Raw genomic sequence first — 17,140 nt, forward strand, 5'->3', positions numbered from 1 at the left:
ACTTGTTTGGGCAATGAGCTCTTCTTGTAATTGGAAGTGCATGTTTGGGCAATGGGCTCATCTTGCATTTATTGTACTACAACTCCTAACAGGGTTGGAATCTCCTAATAGGAATTCAAAGTCTCCTAATAAAGAATCCTTATACTAAATTTTCTCATTGACTCCTAAAAGGGTCCATCCTATAAAAAGGAACTTCTATATCAATATATTATCTAGTGAGTATCATCCCCACTAAGGTTTTCCCTTGGCTAGGGTTTCCCTAGTTAACAAAATATGGTGTTATGAGTTATTTTTGTGCATTATTGTTGTTAATGTTCAAAATTACTTTATTTATTTGTTATACATGGTTTAAAGTAAGAAATAATATCCAGTCGGCAACTAAAGTTTGTAGATTACTGATTCACCCCCCTTCTTAGTAATCCCTATTTCTAAAAATTGGTATCAGAGCACAACTACTTTGAGGAGGTTTAATAGCTTAAGTAAGATCCCTATGGATATGGAATAGTTGATGAAGAACCTTGAAGAAGCTCTTGAACAAATTGATCTCCTTACTAGAGAAAGAGATAAACTATATCAAGACTCAAAAGTATACATTGGTCAATTGAAGGAAAAGATTGAACCTATCAAATCCAAGCCTAAATCTATTGAATCTAGAACTAGTGATGATGATTATTCAAAGTTGAAGACAAAATACAAGATCTTGAAGCATTAATTGAAGATTAAAAATCTTAAATTGACTTTGAGAAATGATCCTAGCAAAGTTGAATATGATCTAAAGACTAAAAATGTAGATCTAAGAGCAAGTCTGGCAAAGAAAACATCTAAGTTTGAAACATTGAAAGAAGATCATGAAGAGCTTCATAAGAACAATACTATTGTGAAAGGTGAATTAACTTAGTGCAAGCAATAGCTTGAGAAGCTTTATTCTAGCAGAGAAAAGCTTGATGATTCAATGTCAATATAGAGACCTACTTATGATAAGACTAGTCTTAGTTATCTAATTAACATGTTTGCAAAGAAACCTAAGATTAGATAAGATCCAAAAGGAAAAGATAAATCTGATGATGAGATTATCCAATCAATCTTCTAATAAATCTAAAGAAATTGAGCTAAACAATGAAATTGAAATTTTGGATGAACCAAAGCAAGTGAAATCTCCTAAGGAAACTAGGTATGAATTTAGAGGTAAGTACTTTTGATGGAGACACAATCAAGGACCAGAATGAACACATAGGAAAAGGGAAACATTATTATCAATGAAAAATTCCCTACAGGCTTACAATTGTAGGATTCTAGAGAAAGAAATCCTCCACACAATACCTTCTCTCTAACTCAACTAAGAACTACCTTTACAATGCCAGAAATGTTCTCAAATAGACCCCAATTTATTTAGGGTTAGGAATACATTCTAGAATATGCTAGTTAGCATCCACCACCAAATTAGAAGGTTCGAGAAGTCACATTAGAAGTTGATATAAAATTAGAAGAATCCAAAAATGGTAGTCCAACTTCCAGAAGGCATAACTTTTGAACCGAGAATCTGATTGATGAACCATTTACATTTCTAGAAAGATATTAAAGTTCTCTATAGCCCTATGGACCAACTTCACTTGTTCTCCATTTTTTGGCCCTGTACGAGGGCATTTAGTGCCCAAAATCTAACTTTGAAGTGCTCTTAGGAGGTCTCCAGGAAACTTAAAATTGCAATAACTTTCTAACTGTAAAGTCTTTTGACTTGATTCTTTTTCTAGAGAACTTTAAATTACAATTATAATCATCCTCCAAACTAGACCCTCTAACTCATCTTAATTTTGGCTCTATTATGAAATAACCCATTTTCTACATTTACATGTACCCCAAGGTGTTTAAAAACTCTAACCCAAAAAACTAATAGTGGAACTGTGAGAGTTGGAACCTTTATTTGACCCAAATGGGTATCTAGAAATAAAAACACATTAAATAGAAACTATCTCTTTAAGGCATATTTTTGGGTGATATAGAATTGTCATTACACCATTGGATGCTCCTACATCAGACACCTAGGGTAGATTGAAAAGTGACCCTATCACTTTATGGTAGAGGAAAACCCAAATGGGAAACCTCCACTATCGATATCCAAGTTGAGTCCTCTATTGGTCATCCTTTCCACTTCACTAGGTACTATTGATACTGCCTATTTCTGGTACTCCTACCCACACGACTAGCCAGAATCTCTTCTAGCTCCTCCTCCTTAGAAGTAGGAATTGCACATGGCTCCAGCATCAACCCCTCATCTACACCATCATCATGATATTCTGTTAAGTCTGCAATGTTGAAGATAGGAGAAATGTGAATCTCATCTGGAAATTCCACCTCATATGCATTTCCTGAGTCATGATTGTTCAAAATTTTATAAGGGCCAAATTTCTTCATCTTTATCTTGTTGTAAGTACCCACTAGAAACCATTCCTTTTGTAAGTGTACTATAACTAGATCCCCTACTTGGAACTCCTTATGTCTCCTCCTTTGATCTGCCCTAGCTTTATATTGTTGATTCATCTTGGTGATGTATTCATGGACCTCATGTAGACTCTTGATATGTTCAACAAATTCTTTTGCCTTACCACTTGTCCTTTCCCCTTGCCTCATCTTCCTCAATTCTGGTGTAGTCCTTGGACAACTTCGATACACAATTTGGAATAGTGATCTATGAGTACTCCTATTTACAGAATTATTGTAAGCAAATTCTACTTGTGGCAGAATCAAATCCCATCCCTTGGGCTTATCTCCTACTAAAAACCTTAGCAAATTTCCCAGACTTTTATTTACCACTTTGGTCTATCCATTAGACTGTAGATGATGTGTAGAACTAAACCTAAATTATGTCCTCAACTTCTTCCACAAAGTCCTCCAAAAATACCCCACAAATTTAGTATCACAATAAAAAACAATACTCTTTGGGAGACCATGTAGTCTCACCACCTCTCTGGAAAAAAAATTCTGCAATATGTATAGCATCATGAGTCTTGTGGGATGGGATGAAATGTGCCATCTTGAAGAACTTATCAACCACCAAAAATACTGAGTCATTACCACTTTGTGTCCTCAGTAATCCAAGAACAAAATTCATACTTATGTCCTCCCAAGGCTTTGATGGAACAGGCAATGGTTGATAGAGTCTAATATTGTGACTAAATCCTTTGGCTACTTGACATACTTGAAAACTCTGTAAAAAATTCTTCACATCCTATGATATTTGTGGCCAAAAATAATGTTCTCTAAGAATGGAAATGGTCTTATCTTGACCAAAGTGTCTTGCCATTCCCCCACTATGTTTATCCTTGATCAAATTTTCACTCATGGAACTCCTTGGAATGCACAATTAACTGCCCTTGAACAACATACCATCCTGAATCAAATAATCTAGCCACCTGGTTCTATCTATAGTAATAGGTTCTTTACAAGCCTTCCATGCTTCAGCAAAATCAAGATCCTTAGGGTATAGATTCTTGAGTTCGTCAAACCCAACCACTTCAACCTACATTACTACCAACAACAATTGTCTCCTTCTCAATGCATCTACAATCCTATTAGACCTTCTACTTCTATGTTTCAACACAAATGTATAGCTCTACATGAACTCTACCCACTTCAAATATCTTTGGTTCAATTTACCTTTTCTATTTAGGTACTACAATGCTTGGTCATCAGTAGACAAGAAAAATTATTTTGGCAATAAATAATGCCTCCATTTCTTTAAGGCGTGAATGATTGAATAGAACTCTTGATCATAAAAAGAATACTTCTTCTTTGCATCATTCATTTCTTTGCTAAAATATGTAATAGGCTTACCTTCTTCGCTCAATACAGCCCCAATAGCACTACCACTAGCATCACAATCTACTTAGAACACTTTATTGAAATTAGGAAATGCCAACATAGGTTGTTCTATCACCTTCTTTTTCAACAATTCAAAACTTCTTGATGCTACTATAGTCCACTTGAACTCTTTCCTATCCCCCATTACCATCTCAGGCAGGGGTGCACATATGCCACTGAAATTCTTAATGAACTTCTTGTAAAAACTAACTAGACCATGAAATGATCTCACCTCAATATTAGACCTTGGAGTAGGCCATTATAAGATGGCCTTTACCTTCTCTGGATCCATTTTGAGACCTTTAGATGATACTAAAAACCCCAAGTAGACTAACTCTTTTCTTACAAAGTTACATTTCTTCAAATTAATCAACATTTTTTCTTCCCTCAACCTTCATGTGCAATAAATGTTCATCCAAAGTCTTACTAAAAATTAAAATATCATCCAAATAGACAATAAAAAATTTTCCCAAGAATTTCTTTAGTACCTCATTGATAAGCCACATGGAGGTGCTTGGCACATTAGTCACTCCAAAGGGAATGACTAACCACTCATATAGACCATCCTTGGTCTTAAATGCAATATTCCACTCATCTCCCTCTTGTATCCATATCTGGTGATAGCCACTCTTGAGATCCATCTTTTTAAAGTAATGAGCTCCACTCAAGTAGTCCATAAGATTATTCATTCTTGGCAAAGGAAATTGAGACTTGATGGTTATTCTGTTTATAGCTCAAGAGTCAGTGAACATTCTCCACTCTCCATCCTTCTTTGGTGCTAGTATTATAGGTACTACACATGGACGTAGGCTCTCTCGAATCAAACCCCTCCTCAATAGCTCCTAAACTTGTCTGTTTAGCTCCTTAGTTTTAGTAGGAGTCATCCTATGAGCAGCCTTGTTAGACAAACTAGCTCCAAGAATTAAATCTATCTGATCACCAATCTTCCTTACTAGTGGCAACCCTTCTAAAACATTATAGAGATGACATCTCCATACTCACTTAATAGCCCTAAAACTTCAGGTGGAATTTCACTACTACCTTCTTTATCTTTTCTAGGAATTAAAGCATAGCACATACAGTGATGTTTCATAACATCAAAAAAATTTCTTCCATCAACAAGAGATATCCTAGCACCACTATATACCTTTTCACCTTCCTTTATCAAGGGCTTTAGTTTGTGGCAAACTCCATCCTTTGTCAGAGAGTATGTATTTGCATGACCATCATATACAACATGTTTATCAAATTGCCATGGTCTTCCCAACAATAAAAGACAAACATCCATTGGAATAATGTCACAAAGAACTTCACCAAACATTGTTCACTGACCAAGATCTTATGATCATCCTTCACCCAAGAAATCCAATAGGGTTGGGGGTTTTTCTCCCTCTTGAGCTTTAGCTTAGAGACCATCTCCTCAAACACCAGGTTGCCAGTGCTACCACCATCAAAAATTACATCACAACACTTATCCTCACACTTGCACCTAGTATGAAACAAACTCCTCCTTTTTCTAGGTTCTGTCTCAATGCTTGGTAAGACCCTTTCATTTACAAGAACCTCTCCTCTTTCTATATCCTTAGAATGTGATGACTATGCATCCTCATCCACATGAGCAACCCTTGCTTGACCATCAGCTCTCCTATTTGTCCTTCCTTGTTGTTGAGGGCATTCAAATGCATGATGACCTTCTTCATTACAATGAAAATAGGTACCATGGAAGCCTCCTCTTCCTGAACCTTGTCCATATCCTCTGCCTCTTCCTTTCTGATCTGCAAAGTTTTGATCATGGGAGTGGTTGAAACACTCATTCCTCTAGTTCTTGCTACTACCCACATATTCATTTTTCTTCTGGGTCTCATTTTGGCCTCCAAATGACCTACCACCACCTCTTCCTCCTTGACCATGCCCTCTTTTCTTTCCATCAAAATTTTTTTTTTAGCTTCTCTTCCACTCATAGGCAAACTAGTATGCATCTTCAATGCTAGTCATTCTAACCAGACTTAACTCCTCTTGAATGCTAGGTCGTAACCCACTGAGGTAATGAGCACCCTTCTCCTTATTAGCTTCTGCATGGCCTACCCTAATAAGAAGTTGATAAAATTTCTCTATATATTCATAGACAGATTATCCTACTTGATTTAACCCTTGCATTTTCTCGAACAAATCAAGCTCATAATCAATAGGAATGAACTACTTCTTTAGTTTGTCCACCATGCAATCCCACCTTGTGATTTTATCCTTTCCTCTTATATTCTAGCTAAATCTCTTGCCACTAGATTTTGGCATGGCCTTTCATTTTGGCCTTTGCAAACTTAACCCTCTCTAGGTCCCTAATATCCTCATACTCAAAATACTCCTTTAGCTCATTGATTTAATTGATCAACTCATCTAGGTTTAGGGTTCCCAAAAACATACCCACATCTATTTTAGGTCTTTTTCCAAGCTTAGAAATGGCTCTTAAAAGCCTCTCCTCTACCTAATTTAGGACTTCCTCTTCACCTTAACCTTCCTATCCAATATTTTCTTCTTCTTCATTTTTTTCCTCACTTTCATTACCTATAGCAACATTTAGTCCTCTACAGATCTCCTCTTGTAATGCTTGAACTTGTCTTTGGATAGCTCTAACCTTAAGAGTAACAACTCTAGCCCTTCCACCACATTCCCTTCATGGAGGCATCTTCTTGTGTCAAAACCATGACCACATAGTTCTTGTGCAAACTACCTCATTATCGGCACTCTATCTACACACTCAGGAAAACTTGTTCTGATACCACTTGATGGAGACACAACCAAAGACTAGAATGAAAACACAGGAAAAGGAAAATATTATTTTTAATGAAAAATTCCTCATGGGCTTACAATACTATGCTTCTAGAGAAAGAAATCCTCCACATAGTACCTTCTCTCTAACTCCACTAAGAACTGCCTTTATAATGCCAAAAATGTTCTTAAATAGACCCCAATTCATTTAGGGTTAGGAATAAATACTATAATATGCAAGTTAGCATCCACCACTAATATAGAAGGTTCCAAAATTCATGGTAGAAGTCGATGTAAAATTAGAAGAATCCAAAAATGGTAGTCAAATTTTTAGGAGGCATATCTTTTGAACTATGACTCTGATTGACAAACCATTTACATTTCTCAAAAGCTCTCAAAGTGCTTTAGAGCCCTATGGACAATATTCACTTGTCCCACATTTTTTGGCCACATACAAGGCTGTTTAGTGCCCCAAATTTGACTTTCAAATGGTCTTAGGAGGTCTCTTGAAAACTTAAAACTACAATAACTTTCTAACTGTAAAGTCTTTTGACTTGATTCTTTTTTTGGAGCACTTTAAATTAAAAGTATAATCATCCCTCCAAATTACACCCTCTAACTCATCATAATTTTGGCTCTATTAAAAAATAACCCATTTTTTACATTTACACATATCCCAAGGTATTTAAAAACTCTAACACAAAAAACTAATAGTGGAACTGTGAGAGTTGGAACCTTTATTTGACCCAAATGGATATCTAGAAATAAAAAACAAATTAAACAATAACTATCTCTTTAAAGCATATTTTTGGGTGATACAAGATTGCCCTTACACCACTGGATGCTCCTACATTAGCTTTCTATGTAATGAAATGAGTTGTATAAAAAGAGATTGTAGAAATAAGTCATTTAATCATGTTAAGGACTTTTATTTTCATAATTTTCATGGTATGGGTCATGATGTAATTGATTATAGGAAACCTAAGTATGATAATGGTCAAAGGAATAGTAGAATGTCCACAAGTACTTGTATGAGTTAATTATGGCCTACTAATCAACCAAATTTCAACATGGTCATTGTCTAAAAAATCATCATAGAATGAACATTGAATTGTTCATCTGAAACTATTTGGTAAGCCAACTTGTTGTCTCCTAACTAGAAGGATTTTGATATTGCTCTCAGAACGAGAAGCTAGAAACTAGACCTCTAGTATGAAGGATTTGATAAGCTATATGAGAATGCAATATTAATCTATATGAAATGCATATTAAGCTAAGAAATGAAGGAAGAAAATTATACTATATGTATGCATATTAGAATCTAGATGATATTAATATAAGATAAAATGTAAAAGCTATGAAAGTATGAGTAAGTGAATATTTTAACATAAGTTTGATGCACAATCAATTCAACTTCTATAATGAAGAATTGAAGGCTCCTTAAATAGAATCACAAAATCGATCAACGATTGAGATTGAAGATGAGATTCAGTAAGAATGGAAAATTCCTTATATAGGCGAAGTTAACCGATTCAGATTTGAGTGTAATGGAGAGTTAACTGAGTTTCACCTAAGTGTGAGAACAAGTTAACAAAGTTAATTCCAATTCGAGAGATAGTTCACTAAAAATTTCCATTTTTGAATTGAAGAGAAGATTTTGGAGAAGATATTTAATTTAATAAAATAAAATATGACCTCATAAATGCATAATCTTAATTAATTGAATCAATTAAACCCAATAATTAAAATGAGGATATTATCTTATTAAATTAAATAAATTTAATTCCTTTATACATTAGCTAAATGGGTGAAATAATTTAATTAAAGCACAAAAACTTATAATTAAATTAAACTTAATCAATAGGTTTAATGTAGCTAATTTGAGTCAATACTTACGAATAAAATGAGTGTGATTAATGTAGATTAGGGTTTTCTACATTTGACACTTAGGTCAAGTAGCGAGTATTAGAATCAGAATTACCTAGTAAAATAGGATTTACGGTTGATTAAATAGACTAGAATAGGTTAATATGGCAATGTGCCAATTTTGGGGTATTACATTTTCCCCTCTTTGAATGAACGTGCAAGCAACACATTCAATTCAAAGAAATTAGAAGTATGAGGCACAGATCAAGAAATGAGATTGGTTCCAAAATTGATGATACAAAGACCAATTGATAAGATTTTTAAGGTTATCTCCAGAATGAAGCTTAACCTTAGGGGATCTAGATAGAACACCTAGATACCGAGATTGATAAGCTTTTTAAGGTTATATCCAAATGAATCTTAACCTTAGGGGATCTAAACAGAACACCTAGATACCAAATTTGATAAATTTTTTAAGGTTATCTCTAGAATAAAGCTTAACCTTAAGGGATCTAGATAGAACACCTAGATATCAAGATCGTTAAGATTTTTAAGGTTATCTATGAAGCTTAACCTTAAGGGATCTAGATAAAACACCTAGATACTGAGATTGATAAACTTTTTAATATTATCTCTAGAATGAAGCTTAACTTTAGGGGATCCAAACAAAACACCTAGATATTGAGATTGATAACATAAAGATTGTCAAACTTCATAGAATTATTCCCAGAATGAGACTCAATTCTCAAGAGTCAGGGTTTAGATTATCCCAATACTTGTCCATTAGAAGATGACAAGATCAATCATGATTCATAGAATTATCCTCAAAACAAGGTTTAATCCTTAGGAGTCATGGTTTAGACTATCCCAATACCTATCCATTGAATAATGATTGAAAGAAAGAGCTTAAGATTATCCCCAGATTAAGGATTAACCCTCAACAAGAGTTTGGAATTATCTCCAAAAAAAAGTTTAATCCCCCAAAGTATAGATAGAAAATCTAAATACTATTAGCTAAAAGATAACAAGACCTATCATGAGCCGTATAATCATCCCCAAAATGACGCTTAATCCTTAGGAGTTAGGGTTAGATTGTCCTGATACCTGTCCATCAAACTTTAACAAGAAATGTTATAAGATGTGATCAGCTCATCAAAAGATGAGATAGTTGGCATATGATGCCAGATAGAGGGGAGCAAGATGCTCCAAGTGATGAGATGCTTTGAGTGATAAGGACATAAGATTTAGAATGAGTTGTAGCCAGTTTTAAAATATTCAATGATGTAATCATCTTGTCCCCTAAGGAGTGAAATCAAAAGATGACACACAAAAATAGTAATGTAGAGAATTATATCGAGAGACACTGAAGAAATCCTATGTTTGGAAAAATATAGAAGAGATTAGAAGGATTTGAAGAAAATTCAGAGTTGATTTGAAGTGATTTTAAGGTCCAAAAGACCAAGTTTGACCAAAGTTGACCAAATTTGACTAGAGTTGACTTTTTCCCTAATTTTTTGTAAAATTTGAAGAAAATGTGATTTGAAAATATTCAAAGATTCACAAAGTATTGGAAAAATGAACTATACAAGTGTTCGATCACATTACTCCCAAAATTTTAAAATACAATTTTTTGTTGTTTAAGTGTGTTAGATTTCAAATTCGATCTCGAAAATGAGATTAGAGTAGCCAAATTAGCTAGGGGTGACTTTCATGCCAAATGGAGCCCTTTGAAAAATTAGGTCAAAACATATATAAGGGCCCAAAGGGTCATTTTCAATTCATTTGTGCTTTTGGCTTTTGTGGAGAATAGAGCTCCGAGGAGAAAGATGGTGGTCCCCATGCAAAGGCATTGATTTGAGCTTTCTAAACAACATAGTTTGCTAGCAGAGTATCGACATCTAGTGAGTCATCAACAATCTTCCTTCATATTTGAAATTTCATGCTTTTTGAGTATTTTAGCATGTTTTTAGTTTATTTTGAATTTTTTCCTTCAATTTTCATGCGAGGATGTCTCTCCTCATGCGAGCGTAATCATCTTTTGTACAAAGAAGTACTAGGCCCCTACTTCTTTGCCTAATATAATGGGTTTTCTCACATGGAAGATACTACCCATGTTTCATGCAAGACGCCCAAAAAAAGGTGATTTTTTAAATTATTAATTGATCACATTTCATGTGAAGAAGCATGTACTCATGAAAAGATGTGCAATCTCGAGCAAGATCTTGAATTTTTGCACAAAATTCTAGTGTAAAATGAAAATTTTAATGTTTTAAAATTGATTTATCATTGTAATTTTGCATTTTCATTCATCTTGTTCATTTATATAAGACTGATCATTTGCCTATTATTCTTGTGTGTGCAAGTTATCTTTCCTGATGTTAGATTCAAATCCCACTATCTACCTTATGGAGCTTTGTTATGACAACTAGATGAGGCTGACATGGCACATATTGATGCATTGAGTCTATCATATCTTTATTAGATCCCAAGATTGCTAGTGAATCATGACCTTTTGATTGCATTGGTTGTGTTTCTATTTAGAGACGAACACCTTCCATCTACCATAGGGGGAGATGATGATCATCCCAAAGGACATCTACAAGATACTTTGGATCCCATTCCATAGGCCATGAGTTGTTTATGACATAGTACACCACACAAGTACAGAGGCATCGAGGGCCATATTTTAGGAGGACCTAATCATCGGTAGAGCAATCTCATGGCATGAGTTAGTACATACATACTAGTAGTTTTGGGCATATTCATCAACTACTTCTTGATGCCTGACAAAGGTTAGCATGGATTAGAGTGTGATTGGGGTCAATGCTATAGATAATGCTAGTAGCACCAGAGTGGTATGGATGGGGTATATGCATACTCACCCACACATTCCATGAGATGCATTAGATAGTTTATTATGAGAAGAAGAGCATGGCGACTAGAGTCTATGTTCTTTCGTTATGGGCATGGGAGCACTTGGTAGTTACGCAACCCATTTTTGTAGATGAGAGACAACCCATGGAGCCTTATATTTGCAAGTATAGAGGCTAGTTGACCCAAATAGCTCTAGCAAAGACTAAGTAGTGGAGAGCTCATTTGGATGACCTAGTAGTAGTGGTATGGTGTGGACAGAGATAGAGGCATGGGATGATGTGCCCTGAGAGCTTGGGTATATGTTTTCATCTAGAACACTAATAGGTCACTCAGTAAAGTTTATTTAGGGATTCCCTTTGACACAAGTGTGGTGACAATATGGTCAGCCTTATGATATATCTCAGGAGTATTGGTCATATACACACCTAGCCATAGATGTAGATTGTGGATGATCACTGAGACTAGACCCAGGATGATCGATGATTGACATACTCACCATTGCAGTGGTCTAGTCAGATTTCCTATTAGTGGTAGTAGATGGTGAGATGATACCAGCTTATAAGGTGTATTTTGCAAGTCATCCTTCCCTTAGTTCATAGATCCAATAGAGATGGTCATACCCATCCATCCAATACAATAACTACACGGACCACCACATTAAGAGAAGATTAGAAAGAGGACATGATAGGTACCTGTTCCTCTCAGTAAATGAGAGTAGACCCAAGTTTTGGTGGTAGTGGTATAGGAAAAAGACATCCTTGAGGCAAGATGGGTTCCCTAGGAGCTATTGCAGGAGACACCTATAGGCCATGTACAAAGGCAAAGTGGTCAGCCGAGCAACCAGTCAAGCAGGATGAGGGTGATGAGGAGATGCAAGATCAATTTGATATAGGGTCCCAGGGAAAAGATATCTTGGCATAGACCTAGGAGGCTCTAAGGAGATCAAGAGATAGAGTGTGGGTAGCATAGCAGTAGCTAGGCAAGCTTCATATATAGGTCATAGTCTGAGACACCTAGATTGTAGAGTAGGACTGAGAGATCCATGATTTATGAGAGCAACTAGAGTGAGAGCCTCAGAGGTTAGAGTAGTATTAGGATGAGATCTGGCTGTAGTTAGCTAGAGTAGCCTATTATTTTGTAGCATATGCAGTAGTAGTGCCAGATGAGGCAAAGCATGTGCCCAAATTTTCATAGTATACATGAGAGTTAGGAGGTGCACAACCTCCAGTGAGACCAAACATGCCTCCTCCTCTATCACCAATGGGGGGTGAGGGGGAAGGAAAGAGTTAGTTCTATTTGTTTCAATTTTGGTCTAGCTATGTATCAATCGGTGTGCCAAGACCATTTTGTACCATTTTTGAGATTGAAAACTCTTGAGTAGCATTTATTTTTGCACCAATGTACTATTTTGACTTGATATATTTGAGATTTTCATTCGGGTACCTTCACATGTGTCACTTTCTTTCTTTATAGTTTGTTGTACATGAGATGTTTATGCTATGATTTATTAATGAAATTTTGAGATGATATTTGAGTGTAGTGTAGATGAGATGAATGATGAAGTTATGTATGAAATGAAAAATGTTAATGACCTAACATCTCATGTAATGTTCCATTTTGTTGATAGTGACACGTATCCCACGAAGATCAAGAGGATGAACCAAAGAACCAAATGTTTTTGCAAGCATGAAGAAACATGAGACTTTGAAGAAGCTGACAATCCCTCATCATGAAGGATACAAGTTAATTAATGATCAAATCATGTGCTTATGCAATGCTACCCTATGCTAGATGAAACCCTAGGTCTAGTTACGAAGCTTCAAAAATAATCATCATTGAGCATTTAATGAAATGCCACATGTCATACAATTCCCACTAACATTAAAATCATGAAAATATGAATAAGACATATGTTCTAGTTTTGTTCAGATTAAATGTAAGCATTTGAGGCACAAGAAACTAGAATGATCAAAACACTTGTCCCTTTTAATATAGCAAGTGAACATAAGAACCAGAGCATAAACACTAGGATGAATAGAATGTTTCTTGCATGTAGAAACACTAGACACACAAGAGATCCTTCTTATGTTAAGTAATTAGTAAGTATTATGTCCACAATGGCCCTTGCATTCATAACCTGAGACAAAAGTGTGGTAGGTATACTTGTAGTGACCCATATGTTCACTTAGTAGGACAAGTATTACTATTTACTGTAGTGTAAAGAGTTCACTCCAAAAAGCAAGGAGAAGAACCAACCTCATTTATTTATCCATATGAAAGGAGTCAAGGTACACACAACTATCCAACATGAGATAGAGGCTCTTATAGTGGACAACCCTTTTATATGGATTCTTTAGATCATTGGAACTGAACTGTCAAATAGAAAGCAAAGAAAAGATCATGCCCCAGTCCTTGCTTCTCTAGTCAAAAGTGATATGTTGAGTTGCTCAAAGAGACATGATAAACCAAAAGCAAAACAAATAAAGAAAAGCTCAGCATATCCCAAAAAAATCCAACATTTGAGTTAATTATTTATGTTATAGGATTTATTTCAAGTGTCAATGTTCAAAATATGTATGAAAGAAATCTCTTCATGAGGTGACAACAGTAGATAGATGTAGTTGGAATAACTAGTGACTAAAGTCAAAGAGGAATCTTTAGTAAGAATAACCTTACTAGGAAATTGAGCAACAATAGACAGACATAGTTAGAACAACTAGTAACTAATGCAAGAGTTTTTCCTATGAGAAGAATCTCTAAAGTAACACTAGCAAAAATAGGAAGATGTAGTTAGAAAAATTGGTGACTATTGTGAGAGATTTTCCATGAGAGGAATTTCAAAGTGACACTAGTGATAGGAGGAAAACATAGTTAGAACAACTAGTGACTATTGTGAAAGAGATCTTTTGTTAGAGAAATCTCAAAGTGGCACTAGTGATAGTAGGAAGACACAATTAGAATGACTAGTGACTATCTTGAAAGAGATCTTCCATGAAAGGAATTTCAAAGTGACACTAGGGATAGTAGGAAGATGTAATTAAAACAACTAGTGACCTTTGTGAGAGATTCCTATGACATTATAGGGTGTTTCCCCTGAGTTATGACAAGATTCAATCTATGGATACATAAGAAAATGCATCAAACTAAGGTAGGAAAACAATTGTACAAGAAGCTAGAAGATGCATTGCAACATATGACATTGGAAACAAGAGGCGCCTATTTACTAGGTTTTCACCTTTTTGGCAGAGATTCTTTTTTTTTATTTGCTATCATGATGCCTATTTACTAGGTTTTCTTGAATGGAACTTTTCTTCTTTTTTAATTCTTTTTTGTATTTTTCTCTTCTTGATTTTTTTGTATTATTTCTCTTTTTCGATTATTTTTGGTATTACCAAGGTGTCTATTGCTAGGTTTTCACCATGATAATGATTATTTTCAAGACTTTTAAGTATACACAAAGATCTTTTGAACTCAAATCAACTATAGAACCACTTCATATGGAGAGTGTTGATGGGCTTCTTGAGTGCCTCTCCCTCAGCTATAAAAAATTAGTAAGCACTAGATCCAAACACTACAGTGACTATGTAGGGACCAAGCTAGTTGGATTCAAACTATGAAGTAGTTTGTAGCTGTAATGATGAACTTATGTCCATTTGAAGATGATGGGTGAATCTAACCCACAAGATCAAAGGCCTATTGTTGGAATAGTGATAGTGTGATAGATAGAATTAGCTCCCTAGTTGGAGCATGAATCAAATTCCCATGAAGCTAGCATTCTTTTCAAGACTTGGCCCATTTAATTGCCTCTTATTCCATATTCAGCCAACAATAACCAATTCTAATAAGTTTACAAGCTAGTGTCAAGTTGTTAGAGTAAGATCCACAAATGCCCTTTTGTACATCAATTAATACATGTTTGGACTCATTGGGTTTTAGACACCTAAGAAGTGTTCATTCAAGACCTCTCCTAAACAAGTCATAAGAAATAATAACATATCATAAAGCATTAAGGGTGACATTTTTCATTTTAGGTTGGATTTTTTGGGATGTTTTGGTCATGCAAGTAAGAACATAAATGGTGGTAGCGAGATGAGTCATGTCCTACAATAGAATAGATCATCTAAGATTTAGGGGAATTATAGCAAGGGTAGAGTAATGTTTCTACTAAGAACTCATGTTAAAGATCATTCATTGGCATCTGTAACATGGAAGAAGTATCCATTGCATCAACCACTTTGTTGTTTACTCGAGGAATTTGTTGAAAATTGATATGAGCAAAGTGTTTCTTTAGATCACCCACTATGCATTTATAAGGTACCAACTTCTTAGATCCTTTATCTGATATACATCATTGACCTGGTTGATTATGAGCTATGAATCACCAAAGATGTTTAACTCATCCACTCTCCATTCAACTGCAATCTTCATGCCATTAATTAGGGCTTCATATTCTACAATGTTGTTTGTACAAGGAAATATTATCTTGTATGTCATAGGCAATGAGTACTCTATGGTGTTATAAATAGTAGCTCAGCACCAAATCCCTATTGTCCAAAGGAACTGTCAAAGAACATCACTTGAGTTTGGTGTGTAAGCCTTAGAATTGATTCATCAAGGTAATCAATGTTTAGTGGAAGAAGAGTCTACATTGGTGCTTCTACTAATTGATCAATGATCACTTGTCCATTAATAGCCTTTCTCTCAACATATTAAATTTTGAACTCACTTAAAATCATGAACCACTTAGATAACCTTCCTATTAGAGTTGCTTCAGTGGATCAATTCTAGCAACCAATCATGTACTATGAGCAAGCATGTAGTGTCTCAACTTTTGTGAAGAAAGATAATTTCCAAGATAGCCTTCTCAATTATATTGTAATTAATTTGATAAGAAATTAGTGTGTGAATCAAATAGTAGATAGCTCTTTCCTTGTTATCATTGTCTTCTTGAACTAGCAAAATACAAAGAATGACTCTATTGCTGAGATGTACAGAATAAGAGGCTTATCGTAGATACGAGGCATCAAGATTGATGGATTAACAAGGTATTGATTTATCTCTATTAGGCTATGATCACAATCATGGCTTTATTTATATTTCACACCATTATATAGAGTCTTGGTAAAAGGTTGTGACCTATCTACCTACTATGAGATGAATCTATGAATGGATTGGAGTCTTCCTTGTAAGCCCCTCATTTGACTGATATTATGGGGTGGAGGCATGTCCATGATCTCTTGAAGTTTCCCTAGATCAACCTTGATTCCTTTTGCAAACACAATGTAACTAGGTAATTTCCCAGATTTTATACCAAATGCACATCTTGGGGTTAGGTCTCAGATAGAATTTCTCTATATGATCTAGGGTGGGTCCTAGATCTTGAAGATGAGTTACATTTTGTGCTCTTAACCAAAGTATCATCAACATAGTCTTCCATTGTCTTATGCATCATATCATGCAAAATTTTAGTAACTAACCTTTGATATGTAGCACCAGCATTTTTCAAACCAAATGGCATCACATTCCAATAAAAGGTTCCCCATGTACAAGTGAAAGTAGTATTTTCCTGATCTTTTGGTTCAATTTTAATCTAATTATAGCTAGAAAATCTATCCATGAGTGAGTACATTTTATATCCACAATCATATCAATGTTGGGGAGTGGAAAATCATCCTTCAAACATGTTAAGTTTAGATCTTAGAAAACTATACAGACTCTAATAGATTTGTCATGTTTGGAGACTAGAACAATGTTGGAAATCCATTTAGCATAATCA

This window comes from Cupressus sempervirens, chromosome 7 (genome assembly GCF_028749045.1).
Source record: "Cupressus sempervirens isolate cs-2001-9-10 chromosome 7, ASM2874904v1, whole genome shotgun sequence".
NCBI lineage: Eukaryota > Viridiplantae > Streptophyta > Pinopsida > Cupressales > Cupressaceae > Cupressus > Cupressus sempervirens.